General features: G+C 40.5%; 1 pseudogene; it reads left to right on the plus strand.

The window, feature by feature from the left end:
* The first annotated feature begins 3,983 nt into the window (after window positions 1-3,983).
* On the plus strand, window positions 3,984-12,033 carry LOC102468577 (interferon-induced very large GTPase 1-like; annotated as a pseudogene).
* The last annotated feature ends 2,386 nt before the right edge of the window (window positions 12,034-14,419 follow it).

The raw sequence follows: 14,419 nt of genomic DNA on the forward strand, positions 1-14,419 counted from the left end.
ACTTTTAATGGTGAGTTCACTCGTTACTATTAAGAAAACCAGTTTTAACTTAAATAAATGAAATACCAGGAAACAGGTTTGTATTCTGTTCAAATGGTAGGTGCACAAACCTATCAGTCTCATGTACTTTTATCTTCTGTTCTAGTTCAATTTTCCTGATTAAATTCTGGGATATAATATTCAACCCCAGTCTTGTCCCTACGATTAAGTTGGCCACTTTCTTGGTTTTTGGACTCTTATTTCCATGTGTATTTAATTTTCCTGATATAGCACACCTTTGAGAACTTCTCGGAGATTTGGTCTGGTGCTGGTAAATTCTTTCAGGTTTTGTTTATCTGAGAATGTTCTTGTCTTTTCTTCCCACATGAAAGATAATCTTGCCAGGTACAGTATAGAGGCGATCTTAAAGGTTAGATATACCTTCAAATAACAGCCATGCCTGATTGTTTCCAAGAGCTAGGGTTATGTGTCTGTCTTTATTGCTCTCTGTATTTCTACTTCTTGCACTGAAAAATTCCCTGGAGCCCAATATGAACATTCATTCTTAGTAAGTCTTTTGCTTTAGCTCTTCTAGTGGTTAATCTCTCCACCTTTTCATAAACTGTATGAAATACAACTATCTCTAAGCTATAAAGATAATAGAATGGGCTTCTCTCACGGCAAACTCCTTTAAGTCCTACTTCTCTTGAATGGAAATTTAACTATGTGATTCCCAAATCTCATTGGGAAATAAGGTTGTACTTTTGGGAGGGAGTTTTAAAAAATTAAAAAATAGAAGTAGTTAACATTTGTTGAACTACAATCAGTGAAATACTGGAATATCTGTTGACATATAGGCAAGGGAGGATCCATCATTCGTGCCTTCTGTAATGCTCTCCACTTTTGTAGCCAACAGACTATGGCAAAGACAAAATAATTTTTCAGATGCAATCAGAACCAAAGTCAATAGTTTTTTTTTTTTTTTTGACAAGTTTTTGCTATAGGGCACGTGCACTCGCCAGACAGAGAGAGACAGAGAGATAGAAAGCGAGAAATCTCCCCCCGGGGGGATGGCCACGCCGCAGTCCCTTCTCCTCCATTCTCCTCTCGGGATCTTGGGCATGCATGCACATGCGCCCGGTGTGAGTTTAAGCCATTGGTCCGGGACTCAAGCCTATGTGGGAGTCTACCGACATAGCCATTACGCCAACTGCTGGTCCCCAAATCAATAGATTTTAAGATAATCCAAAGGAATATTATCTTATGTGGGCCTGACACAATCAGCTCAAAACCCTTAAAAGGGAGAGTTGGCAATCCATTGTGCAGATTCTTTTTGTACTGGTGGCTATAATAAGTAAACTATTTTGTTGTGAAAGGGTCTATGGAAAGAGCTATGTGGCAAGGATCTGTGAGCAGCCTCCAGGAGCTGAGAGAAACCCTGGATGCCAGCCAACAAGAAAATAATCTGTTTTACAACCTAAATAAAGAGAATTATGACAATATGTATAAGCTTGGCTGTGGGTTTTCTCAGTCAAGCCTCCAAATGAAAATAAAGCTCACTTGATACCTAGAATGTAGCCTTATGAAACCCTCAACAGAGGACCCAGTTAAACCATCCCTGGCCTCTTGACAGTAACTATGAGATATGTGTGCTGTTTTAAAACACTAAGTGTGTGGTAATTTGCTACAATTATAACTCAGATATTTGGTACCTAGAAGTTGGGTGCTGCTCTAACAAATACTTATAAACATGGAAATTTCTCTGAACAGACAAGTGGATGGAGGCTAGAAGAATTTTGAGATGTACAACACAGAAAATCTAAATTGCTTTAAACAGATTATTTGTAGAAATTTGGACTTCAAGGATTTTGTAGTAAGGGGTCAGAAGACAGTGGGGAACGGGTTGTTGGACAGAGGAGAAATAGCATTCTTACTAGGTAGGAAACCTCACAACATTATGTCCTAGAGTTATGCAGAAAGCAGAACTTGTAAGTGATAAAAACTGGTTATATAGTAAGATTTCCAGGGGATGAGAGGAGATCGTAACATGACCATGCCTCATTGCAGGGCACCTTCTCCCTCTCTTACTCTGGCTCTCTCTGGTAAGAACACACTCCCTCTGCAATGAAACAAAAATAAAAAAGAAAATAAAGATCATAACCATGTAAGTGATCTCTAAGAAGTTTCAGACTTTCTCTATAGTTCTTTCTTTTGAATCCTCAGTATAACTGTCCTTAAAGTTCCATTCACAGAAATCCAGCCTTTTTCTAGGCTCTTCCTCCAATTTATTTAGCCTCTGTTAATTACTCTAAGGCCTCTTCCACTGTGTTAGGTATTTATTATAGCAACAGTCCACTTAGTGGACTGGATCCAATTACTGTATTAGAATATTTTATATTTTTATAATACAATATCGGAGACTGGATACTTTATGAAAAAGAGAAATTGACTGGCTTACAGTTCTGAAGGCTGGAAAGTTCAAAGTCAAGGCACAAGCATCCAGGAGGGAACTTCTGGCTTCATCATCACATGAGAAGGGAGGAAGGAAAAAGCTGGAAGGCAAATGGGATCAAAGTTGCCCTTTCATTATGGCTCTAATAACACCCATCGGGATGCAGCCCTCATTGTCTCGTCATGTCTCAAATTTCCAACTCTTACTTCTATTACAGTGGCAAGTCAATTTTCATTTTTATTTTGGGAGGGGGAAAACATTCAAAGCACAGAAGATAGGATGACTTTTACAGCAATCTAATACATTATCAAGCAAAAATCTTAGGGAGAACTGAGAAGGAATGAAAAAGAAGTAAAAGTGAGTTAGCTTTAAGACAGCAAACTGGAAAGGCATGGTATAGTGAATTTGCCTTAGGAGAGAAGGGAGAATAAGGTCACCCACTGGCAGGAAATACGGTACAGCTATTCAGTGGAATAGAAATGACAAGAGGAAACGAAACCTAAATAGTGTATGAATTTAAAACATGTGAAATTGCATCTCGTTTTCTGTCCAGGGATATCTCCTGAAGAAAGTCAGGATAAAACAATGATGAAATATTTGATAGAGAGAAGCACTTAAATCTACATTCACAGATGTGGATGGCATCAGTACTATTTACTCACATTTTAGAAAATGACATTAACTAGGGCTTTATGAGGAGTGAAAAGTCAGTAACAAGCATTAACCAGGTTAAAGGCTCATTAAAAAAAGGTGGGAGAGAATATAAATATTATTGAATAACCCAAGAAAATGTAACAGTGAGACAGCGAGGGAGCCAGGCAGCACAGTTTACACAAAAACTAATAGTGAAAAAGTTACCAATTAGTGGCATTACCCTTGTTGTAAAAGTAAATACCAACAGAGAGGCATAACATTTGTGGCACACAGAAATGGTTTATTATCTGTTAATGATAACATGTATAGCATTCTCAACTGGACTGGTCTGAGAAATACTTCAGGTTGGGTAAATTCCCTTTACAAGCCAAAAGATGTATAGCTATCAAATATTTTTTTTAAAAAAAGAAGAAGAATATAAAAAAATAGTAATCTGAAAAAAATGAGAAGCTATTTGTTACTGATATATAATGCCTTTGTCTTGACTGATATGCATGGTAACCATGCTGGAAAAAGAAATGTTATACATTATAAAGACACATGGGATTATGGGAACCAGCAGTTAGCGTAATGGCTATGTCGCTGGACTCCCACGTAGTCGACCGCAGTTCACGTCCCGGACCCGGTGGCTTAAAACTCACGCCGAGCGCGTGTGTGTGCATGCCCAAGATCCCAGAGGAGAATGGAGGAGAAGGGATTGCGGTGTGACCATCCCCCCTGGGGGGTGATTTCTCACTTTCTGTCTCTATGTCTCTCTCTGTCTGTCTGGCAAGCGCACACACCCTATAGCAAAAAAAAACTCCAAAAAAAAAAAGATATATGGGATTAAATGTAATATAAAAAATAAATAAATATTTTTTTAAAATTAAATACCTAGCTGTCAAACTCATGTAATTTTTTTAACTCTAAACCTCAGCTTAACGTTCTCCAAGGAATTGATCTTCCATAGAAGAAAATGCCGTAATATGTTGCAACTCATCCTGCCAACTACAAACACTGTTAAGGTTGACGGCACCAACTACGATGTCTTGCATGAAGACAAAAAGAGGTTTAAAAATATGTGTTACAACAACAAAGGGAGAGTAGGAAAAATACTAGACTTGTGTCATCAGTACACTTACCTTTCTGGCCATATGACTGACGCTTGCTAAGGTCAGGACTCTAAGTTAAGTGTCTATTTTTCACACAGCCATGGCCACAGCACAATATTCCCCTTCCAAGCCTCCACTCAGCACCAAAAGGAGCCAAAATCTCCAAGAGATGCTGACAGAAGTGGGACTATCTGTTGATTACTGGCTGCCCATTCTAAAGGAACACCTGGGTGTGACTTCTGCCCAGGCCTTACAACACCTGGAAGAAAATGACCTGCAGAAGCTGAAATCCCACACACAACATCCATGGGAGAAAAAGGCCCTGGAGAAGCTGCTTACCCTGTCACACAGCCTTTCAGACTTACAGGAGTCTCAGGACAGGGCAACCCAGAAAAAGCAGAAGCAAGCAGAACAGGCACTGCAGGAACTGAAGGAATTGCAGTCAGAAAGAGGGCAACAAATGGAAGAAGCAATGAGGAAAAATCCAGACCTGAAGCGACCACTGGAAATTACTGAGGAATACAGGCTACCCCCTCAAAAGCCTCTAAGGGAAGTCATGGGAGAGGTGCAGAGAAGTCCACCTCTAATAGAAGGGACAATATCCCAGAGGCAAAACCTACCAGACAAAGAGCTATTGACATGGGCATCTGGAGGGCTGGCTCTGCAGGGAATTTATAAAACCCATCACCAAAGTGAACTGATTGAGAAGAGAGAAAAGTTACTCAGTGTCCCCAAGGACTTTTCACTCTCTGGCCCTGAGCAGCACACACGAATGGAAACGATGGAATTTACGTCTTCCCAAGCAGAATCCATGTTTACTCAGACTATGGAGAAGCTGGGCTTTAGTCTAACTGCCTCCATCAAGGGTGGAGGTTGGGGATTTAGTCTAGAAGCTGAAACAGATTACAACAAACATTCAGAATCTAAGGAATCCAAACGATCATGTTCTGAGCGCTCATATTTCTGCTTAATGAAGTTTCAATACATCCCCATGGTCTCCTTCCACTTTTCTATTGATCAGCTCCAATTCTCCAAGGCTGCTCTTCAAGAACTGAAATACATGGAAGACCTTCTAGATCCAAATGCAGGTCCACACAGATTCTCCTCATTGATGCGCAGAACTGAAAAGTTCTTTCACAGGTTTGGTTCTCATGCTAACCAAGGGCCTCTGCACCTGGGAGGAATCTACTGGTGGAAGGCCGTTTCAGAGGGTTTCCAACAAGAGCAGTTGGCAGAAGTGAGACAGCAGTCAGCACAGGCTCTGGACAGTTACATAAGGGGAGGCTACAGTGGCTTTGGAGTGAAAGTTGCTGGTGGTATGAATGTGTCAGACTCTCATTCACAAACAGACACAGAGATGAAAATGTCCCAGAATCTCCGAATTAATATGCAGTTATCAATGGGCCACAGAGGTGGCCCACCAGAAGCAGATGACCTTGTCCAGTGGAAAGTTGGCCTCATTGCCAGCAATCAAACCTGGTGTGTCATTGACCGGGAACTTCAGCTGGTGTCCATCTGGGACATCATCCTCTCCAGCCACAGAACTGATTTTAAGAATCCTATTCAGCTGGCTCACTACCTGGAGGAGTGCTACACTGATCTGTCTAGACCCAGTACTCTGACCCTGCATATAAAGGAATTACTGAGTGCTGAGAAAAAGGCAAGAATTTTCCTAGAGGGTGTGAAACATTGGAAGATATCTGATCCTGAAGAGCAGCTTAAAGAACTTTTAAATTTTAGGCAAATGTTGAGTCAAAAAATAAAAAGATATGACATCTGGATTAACATGTGCCTTACAGATTATAATTTGCAGGATTTTCTTGTAAGCATGGTCATCTTTTGCAAAAAGAGTTCCAAATATCAAACTAAGTTCATTAAATCTCAGTTGTGCAGCCTGCTGGATCCACACATCTACAGCGTGACAAGCTTTCCTGAGACTCACTCCATCATGCAGTGGATCCACCAGTCAGAGCCAGAATAAGAACAAATCAACATCTCCCAATTTTCAGAATTAATTGAAATCTTAAAAGAGACCCAGAATGAACTCATGGAAATGAAAGTCAAATCTGAGTCCCCAGAAATAGTGAAGGAGAGTCAAAGAAAAGCCACTTATGAGGTCAGCTTGGCTCTCAGCAGCTTCTTGAATTACCTCCAAGAAACAGACCAGCCAGACACATACCTCTTGCTACTTTCCATTGCAGCTGGTGCAGGATATGAGGTAAACAAGACTTTTCAGTATCTCCTCGGGTGTGATGACTTAAAATTTCTACTGCATGAAATGCGATCTGCCCAGGATCAATACCAGAGGATCAAAAATATTAGCAGTTATAAGGCTCAGGCATTTATGATACACAGCGGTCTGACAGCTACTGCTCGAGTCACAACAATTTCTTCAGAAAAGAAAATGCAATGCCTGACATTAATGAAACAACACATGGGACCATCATTGTCTAAAGAAGTAGCACAAGTCCTCACCAAACTTGGGGCAGACCATGATTGGGAAAACCTAGAGATAGACTTGAGATTGCTCATTGCTGGGGATCATGAAACCACTGTTCCTTCTCTACAAATGGATGAGATGAGAATGCAATTGCAAAGTCTCTTAGATTGTAAGAAACAGCCCCATGAACTACAAGGTAGTGAAAGTAACAAGCAAGAGGTGATTGAAAATGAAGCCTTCCGAAGCTTACTTCAGCGTCTAGGCCTAGAACACTACTACCCAAAAAGGATGGGTAGAGCTAATTTCAACCTGATTAATAAGACTTCTGTGTACAATACCCATCCCAGCTCTGAACAGGAGCTTCCCTTCTATTTCCTAGAGAAATTATTGATGCTGGATTATGGGCTGAGATACCTGGTCTTCCAAGATAATGGAAACACAGAACACCAAGTCTATTCAACTGCCTCAAATCAAGAAAAGGAGGTTTGGAATCCATATGAAGATTTCATGGCAGCTAGTGACAGTTCCACTAAACTTTTGACCACTGAGACGAGATCCCACATTCACCCAATGGATATCCAAATGGCAATTTTTCACTGTGCAGATGATTTTGCCAGACAATATATTTTGACCAAACTTAGCATTTGTCAGTTTGCTCTTCCCCTTGTGGTGCCTAATCCCTGCACTTCTCACATTGAGTTCTCTCTCTGGCCTTTCCGACAAATCAGGAAAAGCTGGCAGCAAAAAAGGAGAGCACAAAAAGAAAAGAAGAGTTACAAGAATCAGCAGATGTGTCAAGTCTCTACGCCCATCGTGTGATTCGTTAGAGTTGGAAATGGCCTCTCAGCTTCCAAATCTCAGATCATGAACTGGCTTCTCATTAAACGTAAACATGATGTGTTTTTTCACCGACACTGTATAGGAAGTAGCAAAGACTATCTCCTGATGGGGGGTGTTATAGAGATCTGCTGGTTCTGTCCTGGGGGAGAAGAAGAGGACAGATTTAACAACTGTGTGACCTTTGCCAATCTTCATGGAGATGCAAAGGAACATCGGCGACAGCTCACCTTCCTGCAGGAGGTCTCTTCTCTCATTGTGGTCCTCATGTCAGCTTCTGATGAAAATAAAGAAAACAGAAAAATTTGCCATGACCTGTTCCAGTCACCAAGACCTTTGATCTGCTTGCTTGATGACAGAGAAAAAACCATGACTAGTAATTCTGGCCAAAGAGTAAAAATTGGCATCAGGAATAGAAATGAAGCAGAATTAACACAGGAGCTCACAACTACAATCAGACGTTTGCTAGAACTCTCAGACACTGCACTGAGCTTAGAGGACTGTGCCCTGATTGCTCACAAGCATGGGTTCCTTATTGATGAAAACCAAAACGATTGCAAGGAAACCAAAGAAAAGGCACAGACAATAATGGTCCTATTGAAAGAAATTGAGTTATCTCAAGTTAAGGAAAACTTACTACCCCTTCAGGGACAACTGTGGCACCTTTGGTGTAAAAAAGACAAAGAACTTTATCATCTGAGAGAAATCGGAAATAGAAGCATTGAACAACACAAGAGTGAGATTGAGACAGCAAAACAAATAATCCATCATAAGCAATTGACCAAAGCCTTTCCTCCCAATGATTTAATGCGATCAGTCCTTCAAATTCTCCTATTATATTCAGAAACAAACACCAAACTCTACTTCATACAATGGCTGAGTATGTTTATGGACAACCTGACTGCAGAACACTTGGAAAAGCTGCGTGAAAAGCAAAGACACGTGTGGTCACTGATTCAGACCAAAAAGAAAAAGGTGTCAAAGGGCAACTCCCTGCAATCCTGGCAAAATGAGATGGAAGTCATCTCCACTGAGATTAGCAAGTGTCCCTTGGGAATTGATCAACTTCTCAGAGAAGTTGGCCAGATCTATGAAGCTCTGGAAGAGGCATCCTCCATAAATGATTCCCTGTTTCTCTCCCTTCCCCAAATTGCTGCAGACCTGATGATATCTGGGGCACCCATTGAGCTGATGGATGGGGATGTGTCATATGTGCCTCTAAAGTGGGTGGCAGCTGTTTTTGACAAGGTCTCTGAGAAACTTGGAGACAAACGTCTATTTGTTCTCTCTATTGTTGGCCTGCAGAGTTCAGGGAAGTCCACCCTGCTGAATGCCCTTTTTGGGCTGCAATTCACTTTCAGTGCAGGCAGGTACACCCATGGAGCCTACATGCAGCTCCTGAAGGTGGAGAAGACCTTCACAGAAGAACTGGGCTTTGACTTTGTGCTTGTTGTGAACACAGAAGGACTTCAGTCCCCAGAACTCACTAACAAGTCCCAGAATCGAGACCATGAACTGGTGACCTTTGTCATTGGACTTGGAAACCTGACTCTCATCAATATTTTTGGAGAGAATCTATCAGAGATTCAGGATATCCTGCAAATAGCAGTTCAAGCCTTTGTGAGGATGAAGCAAGTGAAAATATTCCCAAGTTGCTTCTTTGTCCATCAGAATGTGGGAGAAGTTATAGATAAAGACCGAGCCATGGAAAGACTAAGATGTCTAGAACTGAGACTGGATGAAATGGCAGCCATAGCTGCAGAACAAGAACAGTGCTCAGATGTAACTCGCTTCAGTGATGTCATTAAGTTTGATGTCAGTACCCACGTCTACTACTTTGCTCACCTCTGGGATGGCAACCCCCCAATGGCCCCTCCCAATCCTCGCTACAGCCACAATGTCCAGGAACTAAAAGACAGTATTCTTATGACTGCCAAGCAGGACCCCAGGGGAAGTCTCATGAAGATATCAAATGTAAAATTCAGAGTTCAAGATTTGTGGAGGGCACTGGTGAATGAGAACTTTATTTTCAGTTTCAGGAACATCCAAGAGGTCATGGCCATGAGTAAACTGGAAACTAAGTATAATGAATGGACCTGGGAGCTGAGGAGTCATGTCCTGAACTTGTACATGAAGATAAGCAATCAGATTCAGAATGGACAAATAGTGGCACTTGAAAGAAGCACACTTGAGGCTCCTGTTACAGAAAAATATGAATCTATCATGCAAGAACTTGAAATGTACTTTAATGAAGACCCATACAATGAAATACTAATTCAATGTAAAGCAGATTTTGAAAATAAGCTAAGAAACCTGGAGGGACTAATTTCAGATAGCAGAAGAAAAGCCAATGAACTCATTAGTCTGAAAAACAGTCAAAAAAGGCTGGATAAGAAAAAAGCAGATTATAAAAAGTATATATTGGAACGAAGCCGAAAGCTGGCTTTAACTGTGAAGGATAAAGAAATGAGTGAGGAAGAGTTACATGAAATATTCAATGCATTTTGGATGAAATGGGTCTCTGAAGTTTCTTCAAGCCTCTCTCCGGTTGAAGAGCCAAACATTGATATGGATTCTGAAAACATTCTGTTGGAATACTTCCAACAAGAGAAAAACCTAGTAGACATACTTCATAGAAATTATGGACAGAAGTTTGAAATTGATTATATCAGACATGTCAGAATTATTAGGAAATTCTTAATTATTGAAAGGCAATTAGAGGCCAGAGATAGAGAGTCCATTGACAGGACGACTGAGTGCATCATAACAAGAGTTAATGAAACTATTAACAACATTCAGAGGCAACAGCGTGATTACAGCCCAAGTGATTTCCATGAAATCCTGAGAATAGTTGATGAGGAAATGAAATATGCCTCCACTGAGGAAAGATACACATTGACACGTCAATACAAGATTGACTTATCTTTGTATTTATTCAAAAAAGCAGCAGAGAAGTTTAAGGAAATGCACAGGGCATTCAAGAGAGCAAATGATCCTGTACACTATCTAGAAAGAAAGAAAGATGATTTCTTTATGAGGTTTAAGATCTCCTGCCAGGGAGCGACCTCTATCTAAACAATTGTTGATTTCCTATGGCATAAGCTCACTCCTGTTATTTTCACCACAATATGGGAATAAACAATACTAAACATGGCTAGAGACATAAGAGCTATGTGCCCTGCATTAAACGGAAACAGGGCTAACCTGGAGAAACATATTCTCATCTCTTTGGCTGAGGAAAAAATTTTGATAGTTACTGGCAATACATTCATAAGTCAGAAATGCTTTTTTAGGAGTTACATTGAAAAAAATTATTGAATGACATTGTTCATAGAAAGGAGCTGAAAAAATAAAGACATTTTTAAAAGTTAGTTTAGAAGGCCTCAAGAATGCCATCCTCCTTGCCATTCATAAATCCACAGAAGTAGCTGGAGGCAAAAGCAGCACTGCATCTGAGTGGCTGGATTTGTTCTGTGATCACCTGGGGAGCAACTTCTTCTTTCCCCAAAAAGAACTAAAAAGCATTGAAAACCAGGAGACTAAAGATATTGAGTTTCTCAAAGAAGCCAAGAGTGCAGCTTTGGATCCCGTAATGAAGACAGTAGAACAAAATTGTTTGAGCATGCCTTTCCAACAAATGATTCCTGCAACTGAGAAAATTCTCTGTGAACATCTCTGTGGCTGATGGAAACAATGTCCCTACTGTGGAGTGATTTGTACAAACCCAGTTCCTACGCACGAAGGAGACCACAGTGTTTCCTTCCACCATCCTCGGGCTTTCAATGGATAGAGGTGGAGTGATGCAGATCAGTTTTTTTCTTTTTAATTCTCCAGTAGTTTGGTAGCAAGAAATCATTTCTTTTTTTAATTTTTTAAACTACGTTTTTTTTTTTAATTTGGTGAAAGAGAGAGAAAGAGAGAGAGAGAGAGAAGTTAGAGGGAAAGTGAGAATGCAATCCACCAGGTCTGGGACTTGAACTGTGGTAGACCATGTGGGAGTCCAATGCCCTTAACTACTATGCCACCTGCCAGCCCTGAGCAAGCAATTATTTCTTTACTTTGAGAGATGGCTTGAAATTCCCTTATAAGATCTATTGGCAGGCAGGAGGGGATTTTGCCACATGAAGCATTATCCCAGACACGTCCACCCAGCCATATTGGAAATGGTTTGTCTCTCCCTTCAGAGCAAAGCTGGAAGGAAAGTTTCAGAAAAAAATTTATGGGTAAACGTGAAATTCCTGATGCATGAACAAAGCAAGATGTGCTGGATGATTTGAAAAAACAATAATACTATACTACTCAATGAACACTAAAGACTTTACAATTGAAGCTGTTATTCAAAAAAATTTATTTTAAAATATACAAAATCTTAGAGAAAGTCATCCTAAGAAAGAAAAATCCAACTAATTGCTTGCTACTTCAAATTTCTACAGAATAATTTTAGGGACATATGAACCAATATACAGATCTTGGTTAAAAGCATTAAGATCTGTATATTTTATTTTTTACTCTTTCACCCTCTGAAGTTGTGAGAATGTTATGAATTGTGGAAAATAAAAACACCCATAGAGGGACCAGCATATGGTATAAAGGTTTATGTTGTTGGACTCCCACACAGTCAACCGCAATCCAATCCCAGATCCAGTGACTTTAAACTCGTGCCAGGGGTGTGTGTGTGCGTGCCCAAAATCCTGAAAGGAGAATAGAGGAGAAGGGATTGCAGCATGGCTGTCACCCCTGAGAGGGGGGAGGATTTCTTACTTTCTATCTCTCTGTCTTTCTGGCGAGTACACACCATTCATAGAAAAATCTCTCTAAACAAACAAACAAAAACCATTCATAGAAATTTCATGATCCAGGGGACCAGCAGTTAGCGTAATGGCTATGTCACTGGACTCCCACATAGTCGACCGCGGTTCGTGTCCTGGACTCGGTGGCTTAAAACACGCCGGGCGCGTGTGTGCCCGTGCCCAAGGTCCCGAGAGGAGAATGGAGGAGAAGGGACTGTGGCGTGGCCATCCCTCCTGGGGGGTGATTTCTCGCTTTCTATCTCTCTGGCTCTGTCTGGCAAGCGCATGCGCCCTATAGCAAAAAAAAAAAAAAAAAAAAAACCTCTCCAAAAAAAAAAAAAATTCCATGATCCAAATACAACAATATTTACACATATTCTGTCCAAAAGGATCAGAGACTTGACCACAGTCTCTTCATTAATTTATTAAGCATTATTAAGCAAATATGGGAAATAGAAATCAATGAACTGTTTCTCTTGTTTTACTTCTTCTTACATGGCATCATGGTAGTTCCTTGTACATACTAAGAAAAAACATAATTCACAAAGTTTAGTTATTCAAAGTCTGCTGGTATGTGTAAGTCTGACAAGACTGGGCTCCTGAAATAAAATGTATAATGACCAAGTTAAAAGGACCATATTCATCAAGTCCATAGAAAAGGTCAAATTTGATTAAGCCATTAACAATTATGAAAACTCTTCTCTGCAGAAAAAAGGTAAAAAAATAAATAGTTATTTTAAAATATCCTAATAATTAAACGTAATTGGGTTGTGACATTTCAATAAGACATTCTTTGGAGGGGTTTGTTTGTTTGTTTGTTTTCTTGCTATAGGGTGCGTGCGCTCGCCAGAAAGACAGAGACAGAGATACAGAAAGCTAGAAGTCACCCCCCAGAAGGGATGACCACGCTGCAATCCCTTCTCCTCCATTCTCCTCCTGGGATCTTGGGCACGCACACACATGTGCCCAGCATGAGTTTAAGCCATTGGGTCCGGGACTCGAACCGTGGTTGACTACATGGGAATCCAGCAACATAGCCGTTACACTAACTGCTGGTCCCAAAAAGACATTCTTTCTCTACATTCAAAGATGTAAGGAAATGCCTAATATCTCCAAGTCTTCAAACCATTTGAATCATTAGGTGATGATCAGAATGTAAAAGAACACTCTAAAATCAACAAAGGCCCTGAGAGAGGAAGGAGATGTCCATTTAGAAAACCTGCATCTTATGCTGGGCTATCAGAGTGCTGATAAGAAGGAGAAAATGTCTTCCTATTGGCCAAAAAGACCCCCACTGACTTCACTTACAGGTGCACTCTCCACTCCTCCACAACTGGTGAGAACAGCCCAGAGACCAGCAGCAAGTGACTTTGACCTTCTTGCTGGGAATGAGAGTGCTGTCCCTCCCCTCTCTTCCCCTCAAAATGTTTCAAGCATATTCTATGTCGGACTGAATGATTAGTGTTTCCAAAAGAAATCTTGGAAAAGAAAATTACAAAGTAAACAGATATTCTTAAACATTGTGTTTCTTCCTTTTGTTCTCTAGAAAATAGCCCTGGTGAGTTACTGGTTTTTATGGTTCAAACAAAACAAAACAAAACAAAAACATAAAACTGAAATGGTGATGGGAGCAGAACCCCGGCACCGCGTGATGCCTGCCTCTCACATCACTGCATCCTTGCACACTGTTAATTGTCCCCGTAATGTTTGCTGAGTGCCTTTTCACTTTGTTCAATTAATCTATAAAGCCTTTAAATAAAAATGATCATATATCATAATCTAAGTTTAATATACAACCCAAAATTTTGTATTGAAATGTAAATATTTTTGATAAATCTCTCAGATATTTAACCAGAATGATTATTAAATGAGATTTAGATTGTGTTCTCAAAAGTTCATACACACACAAAAAATCAAAAACTGGAGCAAGGTAAATTTTAATAAAGAGAAGGTGGCTATGCAGGTATGGGGTATTCGGTGATAGCAGTAGAGAGAATAATGTTTCCATCCTGGTGGGATCAGGATGAGAGGAAATTACAGTGTCAGTGGATTGGGCATCATCTGGGAAGGAGACACCAGGAACAGGGGAGGAGGAATGGAGTCAGCAGGGATGAGATCGTCAAGAGTTCGATACCCCGGGTCCGGGTGTAGGTCCAGGCTATAGGTGGCCAGTTAC

This window comes from Tupaia chinensis, unplaced genomic scaffold, assembly GCF_000334495.1.
Source record: "Tupaia chinensis unplaced genomic scaffold, TupChi_1.0 Scaffold000230_1, whole genome shotgun sequence".
Lineage (NCBI taxonomy): Eukaryota > Metazoa > Chordata > Mammalia > Scandentia > Tupaiidae > Tupaia > Tupaia belangeri.